This window comes from Bidens hawaiensis, unplaced genomic scaffold (genome assembly GCF_021521415.1).
Source record: "Bidens hawaiensis isolate Kalapana, Puna unplaced genomic scaffold, B.hawaiensis_p1.1 tig00002343_1, whole genome shotgun sequence".
Lineage (NCBI taxonomy): Eukaryota > Viridiplantae > Streptophyta > Magnoliopsida > Asterales > Asteraceae > Bidens > Bidens hawaiensis.
In genome coordinates this window covers 285918-310866 of record NW_027491127.1, presented here as the reverse complement: position 1 = coordinate 310866, position 24949 = coordinate 285918, and the positions used below count along the sequence as shown (strand labels likewise).

Here is a 24949-nt window from a genome sequence, read left to right as displayed (position 1 = left end):
AGTAATCGAATTGGTGAAGATTTTTTGAATGCTTTTGTAATTTGTAGTGTTAAAAAAGAATCATTTTTAAGTGTTACGAATGAAACTGTAACTGACCGTTTTCAAAATATGAAATCACGTAGAGGTCAATTGTAATATGTATTTTGTTTATCTTTAATGAAATTTATTGTTTACATTTCTATACGTAGTTTGTTTAATGTAAATTTTTTACTCAACTCGTTGTGGTTTGACCCGACCCATTTTGGTTTGACATGTTTTAGTTTGAATTGACGAGTTCTAGGTTGAACTTTTTTTTTGCACCCATTGATTAAATTTTCTGGATCCGCCACTGCCTTTATGTCCATGTAAATGATTATCATTGTATTTGGAAGAAATGGAAAAATTTATATTTGTTATGTACTTTGTAACATAAACAAAGATTGCAGAAATGGAAAAACTTTTATGTGTTTCATCTATTTGGAATGTTGCTTAGTTTTAGATTATTAGTGATATTTAGTCAGAGTTTGCAAAGTTTGGACAGTTTGCTGCACACACATTTTGGACAAATATGCGCCATCATATATGAAGCAATTCAGCTTCCACCGTTTCCACAATCTGCACACAACACATTTGGATGTTTCAATTTATATTGCTATATTTTGACTCAGTTTCAATTTATATTGATACGCTTTGACCCGGTTAAGTTTATATTTCTATTTTTTGGGCCGTTAGTGTTTGTATTACTATATTTTGATCCGATTTCAATTTATATTGCTACGTTTTGGCCCGTTTAAGTTTATATTTCTACATTTTGGCCAGTTTCGTTTTATATTACTATATTTTGACCGAGTTCTATTGATATATTTTTGACTCGTTTAAGTTCGTATTGCTATATTTTGGCCCCGTTTTGTTTTATATTGCTATATTGACCCATTTCATTTTATATTACTATATTTTGACCTGGTTCTAATTGATACGTTTTTTACTTGTTTAAGTTTGTATTCCTATATTTTGGCCCGTTTCGTTTATATTACTATATTTTGACCCAGTTCTAATTGATAAGTTTTTGACTCGTTTAAGTTCGTATTGCTATATTTTGGCCCGTTTCGTTTATATTACTATATTTTGACCCGGTTCTAATTGATACGTTTTTTACTCGTTTAAGTTCGTATTGCTATATTTTGGCCCGTTCGGTTTAGTCCGTCTACAGCCTCATGTACACGCATATTTATCAAGTTTGTTGTTCTTTGCATGTTATAACAATATGATTGTTATTTTCTTTTGTTTTCCTGACATCAGTTTTTCTTTTGTTTTGCACTTGAAATCAGGTACATACTCGGTTTCTGTGGGCTAACATGTATTAACATTTCTGATTGGAGTTTTTTTTCTAACTTATTTTTACCGTGAAGCCGGAAGTCTACAACATACTCTTATGTTATAGCAAGCCGGTTTTCCCTTCCTATTCCACCTTTAAAAATAAAGAGTGCAGGGGGTAACGAGCGCGTTCAACCAAAAGCGGAGCATTTTATTGACGTGTCAGCAATGACGTCTGATATGATTGCTCGGTTAAAAAAAGATGATCAGAAAACTATACGTTTTGGCTTGTTTATACTACTATATTTTCCCCTTTCATTTATACATTTTGTTCCTACAATTGTATTTCGACAAACAAAATAATACAACGTTTTCTCTTTAAAAAGATTTAAGAGAAACATACTGCCATTAAATTATCAAAACTACTTAAAATGAAAAGATCTAAAGATTACATCAACAAGTTTATTTCATACACTACTCAAAGAAGTGCGAGCATAGTAAATCTCCAAAACTATTAGGTCTCCAAGTCGATTCACATATCATTCTTCTCTTTCTACTAACGACTCATCGTCCTGCAAAAAGCTAATGTAAGTACAAAACTAACAACCACTATCTGTTAATAAATACAGGTTTACCTTCTTTTTTTTGGGACACCCGGTGATGTAATGACCCGGTTGCTTGCAGTAAGAACAAGTTTTCTTTTTCGGTGCTTTCAGGGAAGACTTGATTCTAGTTGCACTTTTGGGATGACCTTTATTATTTGTTTTAACTTGTGGATCACGAACAGAAATTTGAGGCATCAAGTTTACTTGCGAACTTCCCACATTAGAATTTTGTACAGTACTTACCAACTGTTTCGAAATTGTTTGAACGCGTTGTTCTTCTAAAAAGTTAACCAAGATGGAATTTAGTTTCTTTATCTCACATGGGGATTCTCTTGCATGTTCGATTGCTTTTCTAAGTTTGATTGAACACACCATAAACTTAATGCACTGACTTCATTTCCACCATGTGTATCTTCGAGCCCAATCGTTTGATTATCAGACTTATACCTAACATCAAGTGTCCACCTAGGTAAAATATAACGATTAGGAAGGGTTTCAACATTCCGCTTCTTCAATGTCATACCCTCAAAATTCACTAACGGAGTTTTACCTTCAGAGGGTGTGAACTAACAGGATCAGAATCATTAGTTATAATCAAACACCATATTTAAAGTTTTCAAAACCAACAAGACATCCAGTCTTAAATGAAGTGCGGAAGCGTAAATTGTAAACCAAAAAGTTGCGCTACACAGGACGACTTAAAAACCCAAGTTATCAAGATAAAAATTAAAAGAAGTTTTTAAAGCAATGGTGTTTAGCAAATGCATGTCCTATACCGCACGCCCGCCTTGGCTACCCGAGAATAACATACTAAAAGTGTCAACACGGGGTTGGTGAGTTCACAAGTTTATACAAATCAAGCGTTTGCGTTTTAGCGTTACCAAATAGTGTTAAGTCAATTATATATCAATAGGTAGCTAACCTATCAAGCATGCATTACTAAGTGTTCGACACCGAAGTTGACTGTTTAACGATTGCCTTGCCACCATGTCAATCACGACCATGGTAACGTGTTAGCCAAGATTACACCCACTCGACCTACAATCGAGTTTAGAGTTGGGTGGGGTTTGTCAAACCCAGTAGTACTACTCAAAGGTGACTCGCTAGTATACAAATATTAACCGGTTCGATGTTCAGAAGGAATTTAGTTGGTTTATTTGCCACTTAGTCTTACAAGTAACATATAAAGAATAACAAAAATCTAAAGCGTTGACTATGTTATCTCCTCCTAATAAAAGCGTTTAAAAAGAGTAAAAGGGGCCGTGAAACTCACTGTTTGCGAAGATAACAAAAAGATCCGAGAAATGTGTGCGTCACAGAAAATCCTCACTAGTGCTCTAAAAACAAAAATGAGATTTTCTAAGTATTAATACTACGAGTGAGTCCCTAGACTCGACACATAAAACTTATGCATGAGATACGCTTCGTGTTTCGTTTGTGAAATAAGTGCGACTCGACAAATACGTTGGTGATTAGTTACATGTGTGAGCAAGTATTAAGTGTTAAGTGTTACCATTATAAATTACTAGAAACTATCCCCCAAAAGGGCAATTAAGTCAACACATAGCAAACATCGATCAACAGTACTTTTCATGTTAACTTAAACAATTCAGCAGCTAATTTATCAAGACAGATTTTTACTCGACAAGATTACTCTATTTAATAAACCATAACATATCAAATAAATCACAAAAAATCATCACAGAAGCAAACTTGAGTTAGGTTTCTAAAAATAGCTTTATTATATTTTTATCATATACGGTCTTCTTACAATGATCAAAACGTCACAGTAAACACACATAAGTCATTATCATGCGCAACAGAATGTTATTTGTTATTCCTGTTACATGGAAAATCCAATTAATGCAAGACCAATTGGGTTAGATTCCTAGCTCAAAATATTAACTCCCAGAAGTGGAATCAACTCCATTGGTCTTGTCTTTTATGAGATATCTTAATCTCAAAACAGCCTACCAGCAGGCTTCTCGAATCAGACTTGCACAACAGATTTGTAAAATAATAAAAACTAACTTTTATACGTCCAAAAATTGCAAACTCAGACTCTTTAGAAACTAGATTCGACCTACTACATCATAGGATCAATAATCACGTCCAAATACAACATTAACATCGAGTTACAGCCATTTAAACACGAATTCAAGAATCTGTCCAGCATCAGTTTTCATCAAAACTCAACATACAATTAACCTATGCACTATAAGTCATGCATACAACCTTCAAGATGCATAATCCACCAACTATGAATCTCAATTTCACTTTACATATACAATTAGGGTTTTACTTCAAAGTTCAATTTTAAGAAACATGCGATTAAAATCAATAATCATACAACTCGTTATCAATTTACTAGTATTCATCAACAAACACATAATTAAACCCTAACTCATCTTAAATCATCACTTTCAAGATTTAGGGTTTTGATTAACACATTCAATAGCATAATTAAACTCATATAATGACTAAGGGGGATGCTAATTACCTATCTAGCACCTTGAATTCTTCAACCAAACTTGAAAAAGAGATAGTATGTGTGTGTGGTGTGTTACGGCTGCCAAGAGGGAGGGCCGATCGCAACCCGGGGGCGAGGGGGGGATTAGGGTTGGATAATATTTAGTTTATAATATTAATTATATTAACCAATTTCTAGCACAAACTAGACTTTTGCTCCTTGAATTAGTGTTCTATATATGAATATCAAGTAACACATAACTTAACGCATAAGTATCAAATACTTGTTGTTTCGATATTTATCGTTTGTTTACCAACGGTTTGAATAGACTCGTGTGTGTTTCAGTGAATTTTCGAAAGACTACTTGTGTAATGATTGTCGTGTGTCATTTAAACCTTAATTTAAATGTAATGAGATATGCGTTACAGTTTTTGTGATCTTAAGTTTGAATTAACGGAGTTAACCTAAAATTGATGAGTGTCACATCATTCCCATATTGAAAAAATTTTCGACCCGAAAATTTGTGTCAAGTCGCGATGGGTGTCTGAAAAAGACAAACATTTTTAGTTTGTCACATTCAACACGTATAATATATACATCCCATCTGTTTCAAACTTTGCACATGAACATGCTACATCTATCTTATCCGAGAGACGAAAGTTTATAGTTCTCCAGTATATTTATCAATATCGAGTTGTCCAACCTTATATTTGATTTCTTCTAGAGTTTTGCTTAGCGTCTCATGGGTTAAATTAAGGGTAGCTTCGTTCCATTCTTTCTTAAATACATCAAAGAGCTTTCTAGTGTAGCGTTGACCTCCTTTTTCTCTATCATATTTATAGAAGAAAGATTCGGCTTGGAGTCCATGATCCTGAAATCTTCGTCATCTTCGGAACCCCTTCGACACACAACAGTTTTATCATACTGGATTACATACTCATTTAACATGGTATTTGAATTTACAAATCCATCAAAAAAAGAATGAATACTCTCATTTCTTCCACTTGATGTCATGCCAACAAAAAAACAATCTTTCAAGAAGGCTTTAGCCCAATATCTTCGTTGATTATACATCTCTATAATCCAACTACCACTGTCAAATTGGTATTTACCACATAAAATTTCCCAATAAGTTTCAAATTCTTCAACTGTATTACTCTTTACCCACCGCTTGTATGGCTCTTCAATGTCACTATAACGAGCTGTAAGTGGTCCAAGATGTTCGATTTGATGATTCTTTATATTCCACGAGCAAAAACGATGTCGGGTTTTTGGAAAAAACTGTTTTGATTGCATTTCCAATAGCTTTGTCTTGATCGGTAATTATTGCCAATGGATGCTTATCAAACATGCACTTTAAAAATGTTTGAAATAACCATTCAAAAGTATCTTGTTTCTCATTCTCTAACAGTGCACCGGCAAAAAGAATGGACTGGAGGTGATGATTAACCCCGACACACGGAGCAAATGGCATTTTAAATTTGTTGGTCATGTATGTGACATCAAACACAATAGCGTTAGCAAATTTTATATACGAGTCTCTAGATCTCCCATCCGCCCGAAAAATATTTCTAGGAGACCCATCATCACATAAGTCCATAACAAAATAAAGGTTGGGATCTTCTAATAATTTGTCTTTGAAATGTTTAATAAGGCCATAAAACTCCTTACCTTTGTATTGTTTCCGCTGTTCATTCAAGATATCGGCACATTGTTTCGACGTGACATCATTTTCGCCTGGGTTTTTCATGGTATTTACGACCTTCTTAATTTGACAAGGTCTCAACCCGGATTGACCAAGTTTCAACATTAGAGATTTGCAAGCCATTGAGCGGTGAAACTTTGCATGAGACCTATGTTTCATTACTTTGGTTGGAGTAACAGTTAACTCATAGTTATGTGCATCATTAAATTCATCAACTAACCATTTGCCATCATTTTTACCAATTGAAATCCGAAGATACGCTTCACATCCTGTCCTTAAATCCCTACGACGTTTCTTAGCATCTCCCCCAGAAGTACCACGCTTCAAATCTTTAAAACCCTCTTTATTGAATACATATTTGATTCGGTAAGCCACATTTGTTGTCCTATTTTCATAAGTCTCATGAATGCGTATTCCAAATCCATGTGAAAACGCATAACTATTATAGAAAGCATATGCGTCATCAGGAGTATCGAAAACCTGTCCGATTACTTCATTTGTTATTTCTTTTTCAACACCAAAATCCAGGTACACATCTTTTGTTTTCTCTACTTCAACATCAGAACCGCTATTTATGACCAAATACCCATTTACATCAATATGTTCAATCAAATTTGTTTCCAGATCTTCCTTCTCTAATTGAACTTCTAAACCCATTAAGGTGTGGACATCCTGTATCAACAAAAGCGGAATATCATAACACGGAATGCTGATAATCAACAAGCTAAAGAAAGTATCAGAAACTTGAAACAAAATTCAGAGTTAGGTGATTACAAGAACTTATTAAGATCAATTAACGACTATGCTTATGTTATTTATTAGGTGATAACCTTTTGATTTAGTAAATGAAGAGAAATAAAAATACAACCAAACCTATCAACTAATTAAGTATATGATGGAATCATTCAAGAGCTATATGAAATACCGTCATGTCTGAATGATTAACTGTTACCTGCCCTACTGCATCCATCACGTCCTTGTTATTTTTTGATCATCATGTACTGGAATGAACTAGGATTGTTGGGTTTTCAATGAAGCAACTGAGAGAGGTGATTATGCAAATCGTATTTTTATATATTTTAGTTTTAGTTTTTTTTTTATAATTTAGGTTGATTGGAAAAAGCATCAGACATTGTCAAATATTAATTAATTAAGTTTTTAGTCAAAACTACGTAGTTTTGAAGTGTTTTTCGTGTAAGGTTAGTCGGCTGACAACATCGTATTCACTTTCCCCTGTATGGAATACTAAAAAAATGGAACTAAACTGATTGGACCTCCCTAGAAACACTGTAGCAAGTTAGGTTTTCTTTAATATATAGTATAATGAAAAGGTGATACATGAACGTTTCATGTGCAGTTATAATTTAAGCAAGCAGCTCCAATATTAGAGTGTTATATGTGAATAAGAGGCGATACAATATTTTAGTAGGGATTCACTTAATTATACCTTATTTTTTTTGTTGTAACAACTAGGGGTGAGCAATAACTGTATTGTTAACCAAAAAATGATGAAACGGTATCAAAGCTAACTGAAAACCGAATTAACAAAAAATTAGTAATAGGTTTATTATCGTACCACTGGTTAACTGAAACTAACTGAATTGCACCGAATCATTCATATTTTCATATATTGATTTTTTTGTTTGTACCTTTATTTCATGAATTTCATCTAGTTAAACCTCCATTTCATGTATTTATAGTTTTATACATCTACTTCGTATATTTGTACCTTCATTTCATATATTTTTAAACAAAAAATTTAGCCAAAGTTTGATTATGGTTATTAACAGAATTAGCTAAATTGAAGAAAAAACTGACAAACCACTGAATAAACCGAATCAATTAACGACAACCGATTAGGGAGGACGAAAACAACCAAACGAACCATTTTTTAGTAAACTTTTCACCCGAAAATAACCAAACGAACCATTTTTTGGTAAACTTTTCACCCTAAAACAACCAAACGAACCGTTTTTAGTAAACTTTTCACCCGAAAACAACCAAACGAACCATTTTTTAGTAAACTTTTCACCCGAACCGACCCCGAAAACAACCAAAAGAACCATATTTTAGTAAACTTTTCACACGAAAACAACCGAACGAACCATTGTTTGTAAACTTTTCACCCGAAAAGACCCCGAAAACAAACAAAACGAACCATTTTTTAGTAAAATATTTACCCGAAAACAACCAAAAAAACCATATTATTATAAACTTTTCACCCGAACGAAACGATGACCGGAAAAACGAGATGACCGGAAAAACAATATAGCCGGAAAAAGGAGATGGCCGGAATCCATGGCGGCGGCGTGATGCCGCAGGTTAGGGGTTTTGATCGGAATGACTTATGGGTGTGGTGGTTGAATTATGGAAGCGATTGGAGAGATTTGAGTGATGAAATCTAGGGTTTAAGGAACAAGTATGTTTGAGGTAGATGATGAAGATGATGATCTGTTGCTGTAGTTGTAATCTAATGATGAAGATGAGTATTATTATTATTAATATTATTGTTATTATTATTATTATTACTATTATTATTATATTTATAATTTATTAGAAGAAGATTACTAAAATACCTTTAATATGTTGGTATATTACTAAAATACCAACAGTCAACTGATGGTCAACTGACGGCAGGGGCACAGATTGACCCGCCGGAGAAACACAATGGCAGAACATTCACAATTTCGTTTTCAGTGGCTAACCCATCCAGCGACGATATAAACTAGGGAGGCAAATTGCAGATTTCCTCGTAAAACAATAATGATAACTTCTTGCAAGGTATTATCCATGTTCTGCACTTATACGAATGATTCGACCAAACAGGTCCATGTTCTGCACTTATACGAATGATTCGACCAAACGGGTCCTTGGTATCATCTGAAAATCCAGCCCACCATTCTCTGAACTTGCAAATAATATAAGCACCACACTCCGGAGCCCCGTTGTGCGGTATTCCACCTCTGATATTGGAATTGGGTCAGCATCACGCAACAACAAAAACTGAAAAGAGAACGGTATTTCAAAAGTTTAAAAGCTAAAGTTTCGGTTTTTGATTCGGTTTTAACCCAACCGAACCAAAACAAAAACCGACGGTTTAGCTTTGTGTGTTTTGTAAAAACCGAACTTACAATTCGGTTTTGGTTTTTCAATAAAAAAACCGAAAAAACAGAACCCAATTTTATAGATTTTCTTTTTTATTTTTATTTAAAATAATATATCAAAATTTAATAAATATGCACCTCAAACATTTTATGTTTTAGCTCAACTGTATAATAAATTAATAATCATTTAGCTGTTAACTAACAAAATTCTCAAGCTCAAATGACAAAACCTACAGCGCGAACGGTTTCAAAAGTTCAAAACTGAAGTTTCGGTTTTCGGTTTGGTTTTAACCAAAACCGAACCAACCTGCGTATAGAACCGGAATGCATCCAAATGAACCCCATTACAGAAACAGTTATTCCCCTTGAGTTTGAACTCCAAAGCAGATTCTTCATCCTTGAGACACAGCGACGTACTCGTGTGCGCCTAATTTTTTTATGATTACAAGAAACTTAACAAAAGATAGTGAATTTGACATACCATATAAATATAACAAATAAAATCCTGCTCTCTTCGCTTTCTCTCAATGAAGTGACAAAGAGCAAATGGAATACAAACTTACGTGAGGCCTAGAAAAGCAATTTGCAACCTGTTCGTTTGCTTTTTGAATTCTGAGCTCTTCAACAAACTCCATAGCTCGAATCTTCATATCGGTTTTTCCTTCCACGTCTAGCTGAATTGTTGGCCTTGGCTTGTAGAAAAATCTCGAGCCAGCTCGTTTTCTGAAAAAAAATAAAAGTTGCTTTAATATTTTTACACATATAAATACATATAGAAAAAAGTTAATATTTATACACATTATACACAACTAATAAACTACAAATTAATAATTCATATGCATTAAAATTTGGGTTATGATTCATGTCTTCAAATCATTCGTTTAGTTTTTAAAAAGTTTAATTTTTTATATATTTACACGTATTGATATAATACATACAGAAAAAAAGTAATATTTTTAACATCACATAATGCATAGTTAATAAACTACAAAATTTATAATCGACATATCTTAAAATTTGAGTTGTATATTCATATTAAAATTTGGGCTTTAATTTAAACGAGCCAACAAGCAAGCTAAACAAAGCCTAACGATTGAGCCAGCGAGCCTAGCTTACCTTCGCTGGGCTCGTTTCTTGTTTACAAACAAGCGAGCCGATTTCGAGCGAGCCATAAAGCAAAATTGCAGCCTAATAGAAAGCAAATACAGTGGTTAGCAGTTAAACACACACGTTAGATTAACGTCGGGTGCTTAAGCACCACGATCTGAAATGGAATTTTATCTTTAGCCGTTATGCACCACAATCTGAACTGGGCCAAATGTGGCATGCGGTTGAAAATGGCCAAGCGCCTTTTGAAATGTGACGGTACAACCCAAGATTAACAGTAAGGATATGTGGCATGAACCCTACATTTGGCGAACCCGTGGCGAACCAGAAAATGGGTTCTCCCACATAATTAGTAATTCTAATTTGCAATTAGTAACCGCGCTAAATAATTAAACTCGATTATAAGTAAGTCAATGACAAAATACACATAAAAACCTATTAATCCCCTTTTATCATATCACCAAATGCATTTAGCCGCTAGCAAATATACGAATGCCTACTAAATACAGTCTCAACCAACACCTTAGTAAGTGCTAATTGAAAATTAGATGCAAATTGAACATAAACTGTTGTACACGATTGTCATATTGGAATTAGATACACATAAACAATGGTCACCAAATTAGATGCGAATTGAAAATTATATATAAATTGGCACAGATAGCTTTGATTGTTGTGATGTATAGAATAGCATCTGAAAAGCATTTTGATGTGCAAGTTGTACTAATTCTAGAAATGAAGGCAGGTTATGAGAATATCATACGGCATGATGCAACTTTTCTAAACCTCCTCTATAACAATTTCTCTGAATAACAAAAAAATAATATTAAATAAAGAAAAACACCTTCTAACAAAAACAATTTCATTCAGTCATTTCATCAAACACCTAATGCTCATGATCTATAACATTATCTTACTGGATGTAAACAATCACTATGAAACTTAATTAAGAACTACAAACAGTTAACAAAATCCAACACAACTTGAGAGCTGCAACAAGAATATACAGATGGCTTACATGTAGCATACCTTTTGGAAAAGTAGAAGTCGTAAATTTAGTTGATAGCACACTGCAAAGTTGAAGGGATAAAGGTTGTTAGCGACACAATTGGCAAAGGCAAAATCGCAATTCATATCAAATTGAAGTAATATAGACGAACACTGAAATTCACCGTCCACTGCAAATTCTCGGATTGTAAGTAATATAGACGATTAGACAAACATTGAACGTATATGGAAAACTGAAGGTGTGAAACGTTGCTGTTAAAATTGAAGAAAAAAATTGAATGCTCGGAATTGAAGGCTCGTAACGGCCGGCTGCAATGAATGAACGCCGTAGTGGAATTGATGGTCCCTGTAACGGATGTACTGAAATCGTCGGCGGTAAAACCTCATAAATAAAACGGCGTCTCACTGGGAATTGTTAAATTCTGGAGGATTGAATTGAATGGGGGTTTTAATTGTATATGATTAAATTGAATGCGGGTTTCATCTTAACGGGTTGAGGTATAATTAAAAGTGGGTTGAGGTATAATTGGGGAATTAGGGTTACATATAGTGGAAGGAGTGGTAGGAGGCCGGAGAGCAAGTGGAAGGTCGCCGGAAATTGAAAGTGTATTAAATATAGCGGCGTCTCTTGTTAGAATTTAGCAGCGTCTTAAATTAAGCAAAAGACAATCTTGTCCATCTTCAATCTTTTATATGTGATATAGATATAGATAGTTGTGTAAGTATTCCCTAAGTTGTTATCTAAAGTTGGACCGTTTAATTAACTCAATAATGTCTGGGCCATCAAAAGACGACAGTGAATGTCAGGCCTCCCTAATAAGGTCACGATCCCCGTTAGGATCTGGTGTATTGTCAGTTAACGTTGTGCCCTGTGATGGCGACAACCAGATTATTGTTAGTCCACTGTAAATCAGCTCTGACTTCGCTATATATGAAACGTTAATCAAGCTAAAAACAAATAAGCATAAATCTTCACCCAACAATATGCTGATAATAATAAAAAACTTATGACCCAATGCCCTGCCAAATGATCTTTCTACACACATATTTAGTTTAGTCTTAAATATAATTAGCAAGGACGAATGCATCTTTTAAACTTACTCAAATAGAGAAAAAGAGATCATGACTACTTACTACTTACCACAAACTTTTGTCTAACTTCCATTAGGTTTGCTAATTAACTACATTTTCTTTAATAAGTAAAAACTATCAGCTAATAATTGATGGATGCAATAGATAACATTACCTCAGCATGTTGATGGAATGTGATCTACAGCTCTAAACTATCTCTTGAGGGCATCATAGTCTTTTTACAACTGTTTAGTTTTCCATCTAGATTTTCTATTTTGAAACCAAATGGCAATACGTCTTGGTTGCAGTCCAGGTGGCCTTCCATCATCTGATAACTAATCATTAGGTAAGGATCACTTGCTCCAAGCATCACATAAACAGGTGCTTATGCAGTCCCTATAAAATTAAACTAATGATGAATATGATGATGCTCTTCTTTCATAGGCTGCAAAGATCAGTTTAAAATCAAATGATCAACAAACTGAACAACGCGCACCTGATCATGGGAGACTCAAGTTGAAGCTCTGAGTCAAAGCACAGTACTTTGCACGCTTCATTGCCTATTCCCCCAGTTGCTGCAAAACCTTACAAAAACCATACAAATCGAACTTCAAATTTCATGTGTGACCAAACCAAAATGTTTTCAGCTCAAGTTTAGTCTATATCAAATTAGTAGATCGATAACATATGCCATAATACACCTATAAGGCTATAAAACAAACCATTCGACATATAATCACCGAGCCATCAACAATCCGACTTTAGGCTCAGATCATATTCATGGTTGCAAATCTGGTTGCCTGTTTCTAAGCACCACAGTTGCCACCCCAAGAGCCTGTTATCATCATCGCCTTACGTAAGTAGCACAATCGTCAAATCATTCCCTCAAAACACCTCACATGCACGATACCTAAGGGCACAGATATTCACAAAAGAGGCTCAGTAAACCATCACGGCCTTTGTAAAGCCCAAGCGGACAGATGCATTTTATCGAACACCTCATGTGCACTTGTTATCTATGTAGTAAATCAATGAGAGGCTTGTCTAGAAGACTGACCATGAAGTTGGTTAGCAAACAATGACGGATCAGTTCGGGGTCTCGTATTACACGATATGTTGAGAATCAGCAGAGTAATAGCAAAAATGTGAACGCCAAAAGCAAATGTAACACTTAAGTATCATTCATGAGAACAGTACCCTAATGTGATGAACAGTGAAAGTAGATCTAGACACAAAGATGTACCTGCAAACTAACGAAGACATACGATCCGAGTAACAAAACTGACAAAAGAAAGAAGAAAACAGAATCAATGCAATGTTATGATATTACTAAAGAACAAACATCAGTCTATAATGAAAGTTAGAAATTTATAATGAAAGAAAACATAATCAATATTTGTTGACTAATATATGCTTCATCCAAATGTTTTTTATTGATCTAGAAATTTATGACACAAACTGAGCATCTTAAGTCAAAATAGCACGCTGATGTTTTTATTTTATTCTATTATTAATCCAAATATAAGTGTTGAAACACATTTAAAAAAATTGGTAGCAAGGACCAGCAATAAACAACAAAGCAAACGAAAGACGCACACGTAGCCATAAACAACTGCCAGCTAGCTAACTAACACGAAGTAAACACGAATCAAGCAAGCAACAAATAAAAAGAAAAACCCAAGCCATGCTGCTGCAATTCACCAAGAAAAGCACTATAAAAATAACCTACGTTATATGTTCTTTCCAAAGGCTAATCAATTGCACAGAATATCCCAAAAGTCAAAAGTAATAAGTTAATAGTGTCAAAGATCAACATAGAACCACATAGGCATGAATTTATGTTGGCTTTTTAACAAAAAAACAACCCCCATCTCTATCACTATCACCAATTGCAAAGGTACTCGGTTAGCTCAAAGAATGCGGAATAAACCCGATTGGGAATGTCGGCTCTGCCACCGTCGTCGCCTAGGGTTCCATGGAACCCAACAACAGTCGTGGCATCGCAGTCGCCTAGGGTTTCCAAAATGGAACCCGACAATATATGAAACAGAGTCGCGACAATCTAAATCGAAGAGATTTCTGTCGCCACAATACAGCGCCACAATACACCGGTGGCGGATGATTGTTAAACAGAAACCATCATAAAAAATGGCAAAATATAAGTTCTATGCGAAGGAATAAAGTTCAGTTTCAAACCATCGTTATATCACAAATGAATTAAAATAAATCAACGGTACAAAACAAAGGCTCAGATCTCCGTTACGGTTGCAACATATGTTGCCATTCCAAATAACGGAGCGTCATCATAGCGAAACCCAATGTGCAAACAACATAAGCAGACCAGTTATTATAACCACTAAAGTTCAACCAAGCTTCTATATAATAAAAACAAACAAAGCTCATAAGATCCATATCATCACAACCTCCATCAAAACGAAGATGAAATTAGACAAACTCGACAGAGGATTCCAACGCGGGGCTCAGACAACATCATAGCCACTATTGTTTAGAAGACAACAACCGACTTTGTTTAATAATATAATAGACTCGGTGCTCAGGCAGAAATCATCGCATCACAAACAAAACTTATCTTTTTCAAATATTTTCTACAATGTAGTTTGCACCTTTTGGTTTGTTAATTGTACCATCTGAACCGAACAGGGTTCTCGTAAACAACCCCGTCTACCAATCTAAACAACAGCAGGCAACAACAACCATTAGGTATAAGTCAAACACCAACAAATGACAGCAACAACATCAAATAACCACAGATCCAAAATCACATGTTGACAAACTCAACATAGCATCAATCATCAACAACAATACATCACAGATTACAATAACCAACCATACCTTGAAGGTGAAATAGAAACACCATTCAATGTAATGACCATATAACCGAAGTCACAAACAGAATAGGTCCCAAACCCCCATCCTCAACCAACGTTAGGGACAATCTACGCAAACACTAACCACCACTCTAGCTCTGCGCTGCCATAGACGACCGGAATTGGCCACCGACGATAGCAGGACAACCCCTTATTTTACGACTCATGTACGTCCAGTGACCGAACCACCGCCACCACACCATTCTGCCTGTCTCCCCACCCCCACTAAAAGATCATCGGACCACCTAGGGATTCCAGATAGAAACCAGCAACGGAAGATGACCTCTTCAACACGGTGGTTTTTTAATATATATATATATGTACACATGATTTATTTCTTTTGGGAATCACTCTAAGTTTTATGAACTCGAAAGAACTCAAAGTAACAAATATTTTTTTTTGAATTTTTTTTACAACATGTGTAATAGTGCAAGTGATGTACAAAAAATTACGGTATTTTTTTACACACCGAATCGACTTTTTACAAATGTGTAACTAACGTTTAAACTTGTGTAATTATCAAAAATACTTATTCTCTCCCCTGCTTCATTTTTTAATTAAATTTAATCTCAGCCACATATTTCATATCATTTAATTAAATATGTGGTTCAAAATTGAGTTATTAAATTTTTTAAAACTCACAATGGTTCTCAAAATAACCCTCCCCTATATATATATATATATATATATAGAGGAGGGATATTACCGTAATTTTTTACACACCGAATCAACTTTTTACACATGTGTAACTAAAGTTTAAACTTGTGTAATCAACAAAAATCTTTATTCTCCCTCCTGATTAATTTTTTAATCAAATTTAATCTCAGCCACATATTTCATATCATTTAATTAAATATGTGGTTCAAAATTGAGTTATTAAATTTTTTAAAACTCACAATGGTTCTCAAAATAACCCTCCCCTATATATATATATATAGAGGAGGGATATTTTGAGAACTTGATGAGTTGTTAGAACTTTAAAAACTTAATTTTGGACCACACATTTAGATAAATGAGTTAGAATATGTGGCTAAGATTAAATTTGATTAAAAAATTAATCAGGAGGGAGAATAAAGATTTTTGTTGATTACACAAGTTTAAACTTTAGTTACACATGTGTAAAAAGTTGATTCGGTGTGTAAAAAATTACGGTAATTTTTTGTATATTACTTACACTTACGTATTACACATGTGTAAAAAAAATTCAAAAAAAGTTGTTACGTTGAGTTCTTTCGAGTTCTTAAAACTCAAAGCGGTTCTCAAAAGAAATCAATCATATATATATATATAGAGAGAGAGAGAGAGAGTAAGGATCCTAAGAGAACCCTTTGCAAATTGAGAACTTTGAGAACCATTTTGGACCACAAAAAACACCTTTAAATTTTTTTAAAAAAAATCATAAAACAAAAAATAACAAAAATTTTAAAAAAGTAAAAAAACCAAAATTCTTATATTTCATTTTGGTTTCATTAAAAAAAATAAAAATAAAATAAAAAAAACATTGTATTATACACATATGTATAATTTTATTTAATCTTTAGTAATATACACATATGTACAGTATCATTTATCATAAACTATACACATGTGTATAAAAAAATCATGTAAATGTACATATATGTATATATTATACATATGTGTATATAATTTGGTTAAACCGAGTTTTTTTTATGAAACCGGGATTTTAAAATAAAAATTTTGGTTTTTTTACTTTTTTCATTTTTGTGTTTTTTTATTTTATGATTTTTTTTTATTTTTGAGTTTTTTTGTGATCCAAAATGGTTCTTATGGTTCTCAATTTCAAAAAAATTCTCTCATGATCCTGATCCTATATATATATATATATATAATATATAATTTATAACTTCTTTTACAACTAGTCAACTCTTTAACTTATTAAGGTAAAAAATTATATGGATTACATGTTACATGATTATAAGCTTGCGATCATGCATGCGTTGATCCTTCATCACCGAAAAAAAACGATGGTGCAAGTATTATAGAGCTTTTAGATTAAAAAATCGATGGTATGAAGATGTAATGTAGGAGACAAAAATGGTAGTAAAAAGTTTATGTTGTGCACATTCTTTTCACTAAACGTATATATTTTATTTGTCATAAACATATGTATTTCTAAAATCATGACATGTATGTTTGGCATTTTAAGATCGGAATTATAGTTTTGAACTTTTTTCACACCTAATCGTTCTTTTTATAGTTATGGATATAGGAGTAGTCAATGAATATCAATTAATTAGTTCAACTAGGTGTTTTATTTTACTAGAATTCATACTTCTAATTTATTTTATTTAGTCTTGTGGTGAAGTGATAAAAGAAAGACTTAGATGTTTTATGTGACTCAGCTATGATTTCTATCTTGTCATTTAGTTTCGATGGCATGGGTGATAATGGCCAATGGGAGACTAGTTGAGTAGGTGGAGTTCGCTAGTTGGATCCATGAATTGAACGTGTTTTATCTCACTGTATTGTCTTGTCTCCGGGCAAGTGTTCACAGGGGTTAGCCTTTGGTGAGGGTTTCCCCCATATTAAAAGACGAGTGTATCCAGATGCGGTGAATTCACCTAGTAACTCATTTGAAGGATTCATTAGTCGTTAAAAAGAATCAACTATTTCTCTCCCACAATAAACGATCCCAAACACCTTTTACCGTATTAAAAAAAGTTATAAATGGATAAAATAATGAAATCCCAAACTAGAGGTGCACAAACCCGGTATTTCCAAGAACCAGAATATAGTCAACCAAAGTCAAAACCGGTTCTGAGTATAGTCGGGTATTTGACCGGGTTTTTTTCACGTTTTAGAGTCGGGTCGGTTTTTGACCAGGTATTTCTGATATCTATTGTAATGTGTAACTTGAACTTACTATGAGACTAGACTAGCATCCTCTCCAACTTAACCGAAGCCCTTGATGGAAAAATGCTCCAGCTTCCGGCGTTGCTTGCAGGTATATATGTAACATCGTGAAAATATCGGGTAAAAAATGTCAAGTTCTAAAGTCGGAGGTCAAAAATGAAAATTTCTGATTTCTTGGCCGATCGCGATACGCGACGGCCTTAGACCCAATGTCAGAGCGTATCGCGATGACACTATCTGACAGCGAGACACGTGTCACCACGTGGCACTATGTTTTCGCCACGTGTCACCACGTGGCACCATATCCGCCACGTGGCAACTCTATGCATGAATCATGAGACCTACGTCGCGATACGCAACGGCGGAACAAAAGGACCATCGCATATCATGATGGGTCCTGAGATCAGCCTATAAATAGTGATGTCCAGCCCCTCACTTCATCACATAAACACTTCACATCTACTTTCTCTCTCTAAAGCACACTCTCTCTACCTCGAAGTACGTGAAAACCCTCCTCGTAATCAGTGCCTAAACCGACGTTTCCTCGACTTTCGTGCCTCGTACAAACGACGATATCTCGAAGAATGTGTCACCAAGGAGACAACCCGATGACCCGTCTTGAAGTACGTGCCACAAAAATCTAAAGAATGGCGTGCCTCAATTTGCGTGCCAAGGGTGTGTAGATCAAGAAGCTCGAGAAAACAAAGAGGCGTCGAAGTGCTGCCCAAGTAACTAGGGTTTTATAAGCCAGCCAAGGTAGACATAATGCCCGACTAAAATAATAATAAAATAATTAAAAAAATGGATTAAACCCTAAGTCGAATGTATACTCGATACCTCGAGAAATTAATAAATAAAAGAAAGGAAGAAAGAAAAGAATAAATAAGGAATAGGAATATTAATAAATCTTTATTTATAATGTTATTATTATTTAAATTGTTATTTGAATAATATAAAAGAAAGTAAAGTATACGTTTCTTCAAGAAGAAGAAACGTAGTGTTAACAAAGTAAAACAAGTTAAACTAAAGGTTTTAAACTTGTAAAATAAAGAAAAGTATTTTGAACGTTCATAAATAAAATATAATCGAGGTAAAGATTATACAAAATAGACTAAAGTTCTTAAGCCGGATTAAAGATCCGGTATTAATAAAAGGTTATACTCATACTATAGATGCGAGATAGCAAGGAAGAACCGGTCAGTGTATTGGAGCTGATATTTTCAAAAAAAGGTGAATACGCTCAACTTTTATAACTTGTATTATCGAGTCAAATAAATTGATTACATAAGATTACATATCTCTAAAACATTATAATAAAAAGTAATCGCTAACCCTCAGGTAATCGTGTACGTTTGTTTGGAACTTTACATATGTGGTAAAATATTTTATGCGTCAGCCTATTCATCAGCATGTGTTGCTGACGTATTTTCTAAACATTTTACAGGTAAAGAAGATTGCTGACGTATTTTCTAAACATAAATCACCCAAATGATTGAGTTCAGACATCCACGTCAACTGAATTTCGGGACGAAATTCTCTTAGCAAGGGGAGAGTGTGACAACCCGCAATATCCGTACAATATATTAGTGATAATTAAACGTTATTATTGATCCCAAGCTCCTGAAAACGTATACATGTTTATTATTTCATTAAAAGTCAAGTAAAGTCAATGCATTCATATCATATACCTTAGGTAGTTATACTTTAGGTAATTATAGGAATCACCACGTCACACGCACGAATACCCGACACACACAAATGTTAGTGATACTATTCTTTAAATATGAATATAATACTTTTATAGGGAGAATGATACACCATATTTTATATGTGTATATATATATATGTTTGTATACAAATAACGACCCTGAACCGTTCCCGAAGCATAACAGTACTTTACAAGTTGGTAAATAAACTCGTGCACCTAAACCAAAAACCTAATAGTCTCTTAGTAAATTTTACTACACCTATATAAACAAAGTAAACACAAGGTTTAATGAAAATAATGCAAGGTTATAACTAATAGAAGGCATCATCTAAATGAGTTATAATATAGTTACCAAATAATTTAAAACTCTAACTCACATACATACCAAAATCTATTAGCATGCATGCATTAAACTCAAGATATTCACAAGTTGGTGAAAGGACATAAAAGCCCTGTCCCATTTTCCCAAAAATTTTACCCAAAGTATATATATCATTAAAAGGGATGTAGGACAAAACAAGAGTTGTTAAGTAATTCAATCCATCCACACTACCACCATTACCCAACTCGTACATATTTCATACCCCTAGCACTTTTTGACTGATTCTTAGCATCAAACACAAAAATTTCACCTAACAAGCAAAACACACTTTTGATCAACTAGAAAGATCATTCAAAACTTACCTTCTTTGACTTCTTTATTCTTTGAGATATTAAATCAGAAAACTAAAACATTAGGAGCCAAAATCTTAGGTTTATGTGAGTATAAAGAAACACAAACACCCTATCCAAAACAATGTTGGAAATATGTACGGTTCGGGTCAAGTTAACGCAGGCCAACCCGGTTATGACCCGTGAGAGTTACACCGAGGATAACGAACTTCAAGCCCACTTAATTAGTTAACTGGGCCAGACACAATTAAAAAATGTTAAAGGGTGGATAAGGCTTTTAATGTGGTGATTGGGCTCAAAGCCCATTGGGTTTGTTGGTGGATTATACTCCAATCTCCTTATATATATACACCCATATATTATCATTAGATGGTGACACACTTGCTCCACACATAAACCCTAGCCACCATCACTAAACCAGCCGCCACCGACGGCGCCGCCATCTCTGGCCACCGCCAACCTTCAATCGCCACCCTTTTCCTGTCGCCGCTGCTGTTCTCGGGCTGCCGCTGCCGAATCGGAGCTACCGCAGCTACTGTTGCTGCTGTTTATATTATTATTATTATTATTTAAAGAAAAGAATAAATAAGGAATAGGAACATTGATAATTCTTTATTTATAATGTTATTATTATTATTATTTAAATTCTTATTTGAATAATATAAAAGAAAGTAAAGCATACGTTTCTTCAACAAGAAGAAACGTAGTGTTAAGAAAGTAAAACAAGTTAAACTAAATGTTTTAAACTTGTAAAATAAAGAAAAGTATTTTAAACTAAAGGTTCATAAATAAAATATAATCGAGGTAAAGATTATACAAAAGAGACTAAATGTCTTAATCCGTATTAAAGATCTGGTATTAATAAAAGGTTATACTCGTACTATAGGTACGAGATAGCAAGGAAGAACCGGTCAATGTATTGAAGTTGATCTTTTCAAAGAAAGGTGAATACACCCAACTTTTATAACTTGTATTATTGAGTCAAATAAATAGATTACAGGAGATTACATATCTCTAAAACATTATAAACAAAAGTAATCGCTAGCCCTCATAATGTCGTGTACGTTTTTTTGGATCCTTACATATGTGGTAAAAAGTCTGTGGGCGCACCGCGCCACACTTGGTTATGATCCTATGCCACGATAGGCCGGACCTAAGTTACGTCCGAGTGAGGGTAATCATGTGTATACTGATGGTATCTAAGTAATATCGAACGCTGCGGTGTTTGCTGAGTGGTTCGTGTAGAACTTAAGTTTATAATTGTGTTTTGTTTTAACTTGAGTATTCCTAATCCACGATGGGTCGGACCTAAGTTATGTCTTGAGGGGTAATCAAGTAAAGAAAATATTTTATGCGTCAGCTTATTCACCAGCATGTGCTGCTGACGTATTTTCTAAACATTTTACAGGTAAAGAAGATTGATGACGTATTTTCTAAACATAAAGTCACCCAAATGATTCAGTTCAGACATCCACGTCAACTGAATTTCGGGATGCAATTCTCTTAGCAAGGAGAGAATGTGACAACCCGCAATATCCGTACAATATATTAGTGATAATTAAACATTATTATTGATCTCAAGCTCCTGAAAACGTATGCATGTTTATTATTTCATTTAAAGTCAAGTAAAGTCAATGCATTCAAATCATATACCTTAGGTAGTTATACTTTAGGTAATTATAGGAATCACCACGTCACACGCACGAATACCCGACACACACATATGTTAGTGATACTATCCTTTAAATATGAATATAATAATTTTATAGGGAGAATGAAACACTATATTTTATATGTATATATATATGTTTGTATACAAATAACGACCCTGAACCGTGCCCGAAGCATAACGGTACTTTACAAGTTGGTAAATAAACTCGTGTACACCTAAACCAAAAACCTAATAGTCTCTTAGTAATTTTTACTACACCTATATAAACAAAGTAAACACAAGGTTTAAAGAAAATAATGCAAGGTTATAACTAATAGAAGGCATCATCTAAATGAGTTATAATATAGCTACCAAATAATTTAAAACACTAACTCACATCCATAACAAAATCGATTAGCATGCATGCATTAATCTCAAGATATTCACAAGTTGGTGAAAGGAACATAAAAGCCCTTCCCCAATTACCCAAAAGTTTTGCCACAAGTATATATATCATTAAAAGGGATGTAGAACAAAACAAGAGTTGTTAAGTAATTCAATCCATCCACACTACCACCATTACCCAACTCGTACATATTTCTTACCCCTAGCACTTTTTGACTGATTCTAAGCATCAAACACAAAAATTTCACCTAACAAGCAAAACACACTTTTGGTCAACTAGAAAGATCATTCAAAACTTACCTTCTTTGACTTCTTTATTCTTTGAGATGTTAAATCAGAAAACTAAAACATTAGGAGCCAAAATCTCAGGTTTATGTGAGTATAAAGAAACACAAACACCCTATCCAAAACAATGTTGGAAATATGTACGGTTTGGGTCAAGTCAACGTAGGCCAACCCAGTTATGACCCGTGAGAGTTACACCGAGGATAACGAACTTCAAGCCCACTTCATTAGTTAACTAGGCCAGACACAATTAAAAAATGTTAAGGGGTGGATAAGGCTTTTAATGTGGTGATTGGGCTCAAAGCCCATTGGGTTTGGTGGTGGATTACACTCCAATCTCCTTATATATATACACCCATATATTATCATTAGATGGTGACACACTTGCTCCAAACATAAACCCTAGCCACCACCACTAAACCAGCCGCCACCTCTGGCCACCGCCAACCTTCGATCACCACCCTTTTTTATTCCCCTAGAACTTTTTGACTAATTCTAAGCATCAAACACAAAAATTTCACCAAACAAGCAAAACACACTTTTGATCAACTAGAAAGATCATTCAAAACTTACCTTTTTTGACTTTATTATTCTTTGAGATGCTAAATATGAAAACTAAAACATTTGGAACCTAAATATCAGGTTTATGTGGGTATAAAGAAACACAAACACCCTATCCAAAACAATGTTGGAAATATGTACGGTTCGGGTCAAGTCAACGCGGGCCAACCCGGTTATGACCCGTGAGAGCTACACCGAGGATAACGAACTTCAAGCCCACTTAATTAGTTAACTGGGCCAGACACAATGAAACAAGTTTAAGGGGTGGATAAGGCTTTTAATGTGGGGATTGGGCTCAAAGCCCATTGGGTTTAGTGATGGATTAAACACTAATATCCTTACATATATATATATATATATATATATATATATATATATACCCATATATTATCATTTGATGATGACACATTTACTCCACACATAAACCCTAGCCACCACCACTAAACCAGCCGCCGCCAACCTCCGGTCGCCACCCTTTTCCGACCGTCGCTGCTGTTCTCGTGCTGCCTCTGCCGAATCGGAGCTTCCGCGACTATTGCTGTTGTTGTTTATAATAGTATTATTATTTAAAGAAAAGAATAAATAAGGAATAGGAATATTAATAATTCTTTATTTATAATGTTATTAATATTTAAATTGTTATTTGAATAATATAAAAGAAAGTAAAGTATACGTTTCTTTAAGAAGAAGAAACGTAGTGTTAAGAAAGTAAACCAAGTTAAACTAATGGTTTTAAGCTTGTAAAATAAAGAAAATTATTTTGAACTAAAGGTTCATAAAAAAATATAATCGAGGTAAAGATTATACAAAAGAGACTAAATGTCTTAATCCGTATTAAAGATCTGGTATTAATAAAAGGTTATACCCGTACTATAGGTACGGGATAGCAAGGAAGAACCGGTCTGTTTATTGAAGATAATCTTATCAAAGAAAGGTGAATACACCCAACTTTTATAACTTGTATTATCGAGTCAAATAAATCGATTACATGAGATTACGTATCCGTAAACATTATAAACAAAAGTAATCGCTAGCCCTCAGGCTGTCGTGTACGTTTCTTCGGATCCTTACATATGTGGTAAAAAGTCTATGGGCGCAACGCGCCACACTTGGTTATGAGCCTTTGCCACGATGGGCCGGACCTAATTTACGTCCGAGTGAGGGTAATCATGTGTATACTGATGGTATCTAAGTAATAACGAACGTTGCGGTGTTTGCTGAGTGGTTCATGTAGAACTTAAGTTTATAATTGTGTTTTGTTTTAACTTGAGTATTCCTAATCCATGATGGGTCGGATCTAAGTTATGTCTCGAGGGGTAATCAAGTAAAGAAAATATTTTATGCGTCAGCTTATTCACCAGCATGTGCTGCTGACGTATTTTCTAAACATTTAAAGGTAATGAAGATTGCTGACGTATTTTCTAAACATAAAGTCACCCAAATGATTCAGTTCAGACATCCACGTCAACTGAATTTTGGGACGAAATTCTCATAGCGAGTGGAGAATGTGACAACCCGCAATATCCGTACAATATATTAGTG

At 34.3% G+C, this 24949-nt stretch overlaps 1 long non-coding RNA gene across 2 annotated transcripts; it reads right to left on the bottom strand.

Annotated features, from left to right (window-relative positions):
- Positions 1–12553: 12553 nt before the first annotated feature.
- On the bottom strand, positions 12554–13311 carry LOC143618853 (uncharacterized). Of its 2 annotated transcripts, none has more exons than XR_013151088.1 (3): positions 13065–13311; positions 12860–12947; positions 12554–12759 (listed from the first exon to the last, which is right to left on the bottom strand). It is a non-coding gene; the product is annotated as an uncharacterized LOC143618853 (long non-coding RNA). The 2 variants fall into 2 exon arrangements; XR_013151089.1 differs by having other exon boundaries at positions 12860–12938.
- Positions 13312–24949: the final 11638 nt, after the last annotated feature.